We start from the raw sequence: 8,164 nt of genomic DNA on the forward strand, positions 1-8,164 counted from the left end.
TCCATTCTGGACTCACCTGTTTCCAGTTACAACAATCACCTGCTTCCAGCCCAGCTTCCAGCAGTGTACAGCTTCTCTTAAAGGGCCGGTGTCCTTTCTGCAGTTTACAACTCTCCACCGGTATTATTATTTCACCGCTCTCAAACTCCAAACTTCATCAATCACCTGCTTCCAGCCCAGCTTCCAGCAGTGTACAGCTTCTCTTAAAGGGCCGGTGTCCTTTCTGCAGTTTACCACTCTCCACCGGTATTATTATTTCATTGCTCTTAAACTCCAAACTTCATTATTATTTCATCGCTCTCAAGTTCGTTTATTATTTAACTGGTTCCAGCCAGTATCCACTCCGTACCAACAACAGTCTGGTTCCAGCCAGTATCCACAGCAGCCGTTTTATCTTCAGCAACCCAGCCTTTCCTGGAACACCAGCTGGTACGATCCTGGGTTCTCTCCATTGCTACAGTCAGGTCTGGTAAGAACTTTCCAACTAGAAGATTATAAGAACTGTCTCACTCTACCAGTGCCTGTGGCCCTTGCCACCCTGTAGTACCCAGGAATTGTATTTATCCTCTGTTGACTTTTATGTTTCCTTTACTGCTGCTGTGTTACGGAGTTTGTCATAATAAACATCATTGACTTTTATCCTGGTTGTCGTGGTCACGCCTTCGGGCAGTTATTCTACACGTTACTTACATGTCTAGGGGTCTGATACAACCTCCCAGGTTCCGTTACATCTCAGCCCCTACAACTGAGGCTGCCTCCCGTCAGCTCAGGCCCTCAGTTGTGACAATGTCGTAATGGCATTAATTACTGGGGCCAAGTTATATATATATATATATATATATATATATTACAAATAGAAATGGATTCTCGTGGGAGCCAATATGCCTTTTGTATGACAATAATTAAAAGTTTTTATTGTACAGAAACAAACGATATTTATCCTAAGCGTTCGTTATTGACACAACCTTCTAAAAATTCATATAAAACAATATTACAATCTTATACATAAATTACAGTTGGATGTGAGGATTTTACAGCCAGGTGATCACAGTCAGAACTCGAAATGGATGTATCTCCAACCAGATGTTTGTGATAAGGACTTTGTTAACCAGACGTTGCAAAACCCAACGCGTTTCGTCCGTTAGGACTTCATCAGGGGTTTGGAATCTGGATAGTTACAAATGGAAATATATAAATCATATAGTCTTCATTAATAAGACATATTATTATCCAGGTAAGTATTCCATTGAAATCTATTGTGGATTAACATACATACCAGTTCTTATAGTAGGAGTGATTACCATTGATTAGAAAGGTTTAGAATATCCAATGATTACATCCAATCACATATTCAATTCGATAAATATAATATCTGAAACATTATCGTTATAATAATCAATAAACATTATCCTTATACAAATGATAAAAGGAAGAGGGAGGGAGAGTCAAAAGAAGAGAAAAGGGAGGGAAAGTCGAAAGAATATTATGAATGTCAATATAAATCAAATAGCTCCGTATTTATCCACATAATCAACATCAATTCAGCTGATGGAAATGATACAAAGGGCAGGGTCTACAAGTATCAGAAACCACCAATAGTTATAGAACACTCCAATTAAAGTCCACATAAAACTTCAAATTCACAATATACACACAATTATATCCACATTACAACTCATTGTACAATACATACCTAGATAGACTTCAAAAAAATATATATAAATTTGGTTGAAATTAGATGATGTTACGTTCCCTAAAAGGGATAAAGATAAAATAGTTTTTTGTCACTCAAATGATTGTTAATAGGAAATGTTCCTGTAACATCCTGTTTACCATTAAAATAACATAGATGCTACCAACAAATCAGAGAAGATATAACAACTTCCTCAATTGATTATAAGAAACCATGCTGATGTCAGTATTTAATGTAAGGTATTTAAGGTGATTCAAATAGAAGAACTTTTTTATCCAAAACTAATTAATAAATGATGTCTTTAATCTAACATGCAATGGGGAGTGGTATATTCAATCAATCATTAGAGAGCCAATTAAGTTCACAGCTGTAATTTATAACCAGCAAGAAGAACTTTTTAACATCTGAAATACTAATCTTAACATCATATGGTATTTAATATTTGCACTAAATTAGTCTGGTTCTTACCTATTTTCAATCAAGAATGGTGGAACCTTATAGTCTACCTCTGTTTATACATGTCACCAAACAGAGAACTTAGGAAAATTTCAAATCCTGAACGAAACTATTCCCTGTGGACAAGTAAATCTAAATCAGTATATTACAATCATACTAAAATTAAGTAGTTACTCTTAAATTAAGGAATCCATTCATCTAATAAATTTTCAAAAAGACCATCCAATAACTAAGTTCCAAATATACAATTATAATACTCAAACTTACTTTTTACAGGAACAAGTGCAACCTCACTGAATCCCAACTACAGAATGAGAGGCAATATAAGGACATCCCTTTATAGCTCCCTTGATATTACATCACTTCCTGCTGGCTGATTAATTAATTTATTATTAGTTAGTGATGTGTTAGGACCTCATAGTACTATGTGGAATGCCATTCTTACTGGTTACCTAACAGATCCCCTAAATGATGTCTTTAATCTAACATGCAATGGGGAGTGGTATATTCAATCAATCATTAGAGAGCCAATTAAGTTCACAGCTGTAATTAATAACCAGCAAGAAGAACTTTTTAACATCTGAAATACTTAACCTCATATGGTATTCAATGATTGCACTAAATTAGTCTGGTTTTTACCTATTTTCAATCAAGAATGGTGGAACCTTATAGTCTACCTCTGTTTATACATGTCACCAAAAAGAGGACTTAGGAAAAATTTCAAATCCTGAATGATACTATTCCCTGTGGACAAGTAAAACTAAATTAGTATATTACAATCATATTAAAATTAAGTAGTTACTCTTCAATTAAGGAATCCATTCATCTAATACATTTTCAAAAAGACCATCCAATAACTAAGTTCCAAAAATACCAATATAGTACTCAAACTTACTTTTTACAGGAACAAGTGCAACCTCATTGAATACCAACTACAGAATGAGAGGCAATATAGGGGCATCCCTTTATAGCTCCCTTGATATTACATCACTTCCTGCTGGCTGATTAATTAATTTATTATTAGTTAGTAATGTGTTAAGACCTCATGGTACTATGTGGAATGCCATTCTTACTGGTTAACTAACATCAATTCTGCTTCCTGACATTATAAAAAATAAGAGGGGACAAAATCTGAACGCTACATGCGTTCCACTCTCACGTGCGTGTCAACGCACCGCACTTCCGGTTCCGGCGGAAGTACGCACCGCGTGCGTGTCACAGTCACGCACTTCCGGCGGATGTACATCACATGCGAGTCACGATCGCTGTTTGCGTGCCATGGTCCCGTAGTTCGATGGAGATGTGTCAGCGGATGTTAAATTTTGTGGTTAGCTTTAGGGATTCTTTCTGTGATGAATAAAGATTAAACAAAAATTCTTTATAAGGTCTACTATTAAAGAGTTCTTTGGTCATTAAAGTCAAACTCTTTTTTCACAGTTAGAATTGTAACATTAATATTGAATTCTAAATAGTAATAAAGTGCTGTTATCTCATCAATTAAATAAAGGTATTAATAGTGCTATTTATTAAATAAGTGTTAATCAATATAAGTGACCAATTTGTGATAAATAATATTAATTATAAACTATTTGATAAAAAAATATACTTAAAGTGACTTATTGCAATAATAACTAATAGTATTGATACGACATGTTTCAAATTTAAAGTTTAGTGTTTAATTGTCTGGTTCAAATTACACCGACAATATTAATATAACCAACATCAACATGATTTCCCATTTACAGAAAGATTCACCACATATTACATTTCATAAGAGTTATATATTGATAGACCATGAACATACTATATATACTTAAATCATCCCTAAGTTGTATATTCCTTTTATCAAACTTAAACAAAAAAAAAAACTATAAACATAGGGGGAGGGGGGGGGGGACTGTAAGATGGCCGGACTAATAATAGGAATGGTTAAATACTATTCACTTCTCTTTTATTATGAAGACTATTATAGGAAAGACACAATATCAATATCTTCGTTTAAGCCACCAGGAGTGAGAGTGTTCAAAGAGTAGATCCAAAATGTCTCCTGTTTGGATAAAGTTAGATCTCTACTTTTTCCTCTAGGATCTGATGGAATGTATTCAAGAATGGTAAAGGAGAAATTCTCCTTAGTCACAACTGAATTGTGTTTATCCATAAAGTGTCTGGGGAGACTATGGGACGTCAGTTTGTTTTTCACGTTCCTCATATGTTCTTGTACTCTGATTTTAATCATTCTCTTAGTTTTGCCTATATACGATAGGCCACAGCTGCAAGTGATCCGATAGATAACATATTCAGTGTTACAGTTCACAAGGTGTCCTAATTTGTACCATTTCCCTGTTTCCATTTTAATATTAATGGATTTACGTTCCATAAATTTACAACAGATACACTTTGAACATGGATAACAACCCTTTGTAGGTATAATGGAGTCTGGACAGCTTCTGTGTTGTACTAAGTCAGATAGTCTACTTGGTGCTATTATACTTTTCAGATTGGTGGATTTCTGGAAGACCAGATTAGGTTTATTTGGAAGCGTAGGGCCCAAAATTGGGTCCTTCAAAAGTAAACCCCAATGGCGTTCCAGAATTTTTCTAATTGAATGATTTTCACGGTTAAATTGTGTAATAAAAGGTCTTAACTGTTGTCTTGCTGGTTCAATCTTATCCTTAGGAAGTAACATCTTATCTCTTTCTTGTAGAGATGCTTTTATTTTGGCCTTAGAGACCATATCAACAGTATAGCCCCTTTCTTCAAATCTCTTTTGTATGACTGCTGCCTGATCCCAGTAGTCTTCAATGCTGGTACAATTACGTCTTAAACGGAGAAATTGAGCGTATGGCACATTGTTTTTCCATGCTGGAAAATGACAACTAGTTTGCGGGATGTAACTATTGGTGTCCACTTCCTTAAAAAACGTTTTTGTACTAATCTTTTCACCTACTGTTCCCATTAAGGTGAGATCAAGATAGTCTATCTTCTGCGAATCAGTTTGATAGGTGAATTTTAAATTCAGATCGTTGATCTGAATGGAAGCCATAAAGTCATCAATACTAGCTCTATCTCCTTTCCATATGAAAAGAAGATCGTCTATGTATCTGCGATAGAAAACAATGTTTTCACAATATTCAGAACCATAAACAAATGTATCTTCCCATTCCTTCATAAAAAGGTTAGCGTACGATGGGGCAAACTTAGTCCCCATCGCTGTACCTTGTTTTTGTAAATAGAATTTGTTGTTAAATTCAAAAAAGTTGTGGTTTAGAATAAATGTTATGCCTTCCAGCAGAAATGACACATCCTTTTTGGATAATTCGGGATCATTAGATAGAACTGCTCTAATTGACTCTATACCCTTAGAATGCGGGATAGAAGAATATAGCGCTTGGACGTCCAGAGTGAGCCAATAATAATCCTTTATCCAAATAAAGGAATTTAGTTCCTGGAGGACACTTGTAGAATCTTTAAGGTATGAGTCCATTTTAGTTACATAAGGTTGAAGTCGAATATCAATATAGTGCGACAAATTAGAAGTTAGAGAATTCACTCCTGCCACTATAGGTCTTCCTGGTGGATTTGTATTACTTTTATGTATCTTTGGTATGTGATAAAAGTTCGGCACTATTGGATGTTTCACGTCCAAATAATCGAACTCATCCTTGCAGATCAAATTGTCCCTCAACGCTCTCATTAACAGACAGGTCAATTCCTCTTGGTAAGTTTTAGTAGGATTGCCAGGTAATTCAATATATGTATGCCCATCTAGTAGTATACTAGAAGCCTCATTCAAATAGGCTTCTCTTGTCTGAAGGACCAAAGCTCCTCCTTTATCGGCCCCTTTAATCACTATGCTCTTATCTTTTTTAAGGGACTTCAAGGCTCCTTTCTCTTGAGGGTTCAGATTATTTCCATATTTAGAACTTTTTGATTTCATTTTTCTAAAGTCCTCCTTTACAGACTCATAAAATATGTCCAAATTACTACTTTTAGATTCTACAGGGTAAAACTTAGAAGGTAATTTTACCAATGGAGGTTTCTCTTTATTGGAACTTTCAATTGGGGGATTTTTAAGAAAATGTCTATGGATGGTCAATTTCCGAAAATACTTATTAAGGTCTATAAATAAATTAAATTTATTTACATGTGAATCCGGCGCAAATTTTAAACCCTTCTCTAATAAGGAGCTTTCCGCTGTTGATAACTGTCTCTTTGCGATATTGACAACCCCAGATGGGACTTCTCTTGATGGAACAGTGCTCTTCGTTTTTTCGGGCTTCTCTCTGCCCCCTCTACGTCCTCGTTTCCTCCATTGTGTCCTCTCTTCACACCCTGTGGAGAATCTAATCTTGTGTGAAGTTCCTCTTTTTGTTGTTGTATGCGAGGAAATCTGTGTCCTCGTCGTTCTTCTAAAAAATGGCCTCTCTGTTGCCTAACTGGAGTAGGGGATCTGTCAGTATTATATCTACCCCTATACGAATAGTTCCCTTGATCAGATCTATCACGAAAAGAAACCAATCGATTCCTTTGTCCACCCTGTTGTGAGGGGTATCTATTCCTATAGCCCCTCCATTCTTCTCTCCGATTGTGATGGGGGGATTGATAGTTCCTTCTGGATCTATTATAAGATTGTTGGCCTCCATAGTTCCCACGATACTGTCTATAGTCACCCTGGTATCTCTTATCATACCGTGAGTGATTCATCAATGGTGCCTGAGTTCTCTCTTCCATCCTCCCTTCATTAATGGGTAAATGATGTATCTGGCCAGATATGTAATCATTTCTATCTCGCAAAAATTTCTTCTGTTTACGTGATATAATTTCTTCTTCAGTACTATCTAGTTTGTGGTGCAGATCCACCACATCCCGTTTGAACTCCTCACTATCATCAAATTTATTGGCTTCTAATTCAATTTTCTTGATTTCTTCCTCAATACGACCTAATTCCCTCTTCCTTTCAGAAATAATCAAACCAATGAGTTTATTGGAACAATCATCTAAGATCGAATTCCAATTGGTGATAAAGCTTTCATTTCCTCCTCCTATCGTAGGGGTCTTATGTAGCCTTAGGCCTCTTGGGATCCTTCCTACTTCAAGATATTTCTCCAATGTAACTATATCATACCAATTATTAAGTTCTTTTACTGCTAACTTTTCTACCAGATTAAGGTAGCCATAATAATCATCCTCATCTGCTTGAAACACCTGTTCTTCCTCATCAAAAATATTTTTAGCTTTTAACTGTCTTTTTGATCTATCGCTAAAAATCGGCATTTTTGGTAAAAGCTGCAATCTTAGGGTTAACTGACAGAGACAATACTACAAAACAAAAAATCAACCCTAATATCTTGTGCTATACCTCTAGTCTCAAACCAACAAGAAATACCCTCTGTCAGATAAGGTATTAAAAGTAGATTACAAATAGAAATGGATTCTCGTGGGAGCCAATATGCCTTTTGTATGACAATAATTAAAAGTTTTTATTGTACAGAAACAAACGATATTTATCCTAAGCGTTCGTTATTGACACAACCTTCTAAAAATTCATACAGTATAAAACAATATTACAATCTTATACATAAATTACAGTTGGATGTGAGGATTTTACAGCCAGGTGATCACAGTCAGAACTCGAAATGGATGTATCTCCAACCAGATGTTTGTGATAAGGACTTTGTTAACCAGACGTTGCAAAACCCAACGCGTTTCGTCCGTTAGGACTTCATCAGGGGTTTGGAATCTGGATAGTTACAAATGGAAATATATAAATCATATAGTCTTCATTAATAAGACATATTATTATCCAGGTAAGTATTCCATTGAAATCTATTGTGGATTAACATACATACCAGTTCTTATAGTAGGAGTGATTACCATTGATTAGAAAGGTTTAGAATATCCAATGATTACATCCAATCACATATTCAATTCGATAAATATAATATCTGAAACATTATCGTTATAATAATCAATAAACATTATCCTTATACAAATGATAAAAGGAAGAGGGAGGGA

General features: G+C 35.4%; 1 long non-coding RNA gene across 1 annotated transcript; it reads right to left on the minus strand.

The window, feature by feature from the left end:
* Positions 1-950: 950 nt before the first annotated feature.
* On the minus strand, positions 951-3,206 carry LOC134986715 (uncharacterized). The gene is made up of 5 exons (XR_010192547.1): positions 3,045-3,206; positions 2,162-2,265; positions 1,694-1,753; positions 1,277-1,372; positions 951-1,167 (listed from the first exon to the last, which is right to left on the minus strand). It is a non-coding gene; the product is annotated as an uncharacterized LOC134986715 (long non-coding RNA).
* Between the last annotated feature and the right edge of the window lie 4,958 nt (positions 3,207-8,164).

Source organism: Pseudophryne corroboree, chromosome 2, assembly GCF_028390025.1.
Source record: "Pseudophryne corroboree isolate aPseCor3 chromosome 2, aPseCor3.hap2, whole genome shotgun sequence".
Lineage (NCBI taxonomy): Eukaryota > Metazoa > Chordata > Amphibia > Anura > Myobatrachidae > Pseudophryne > Pseudophryne corroboree.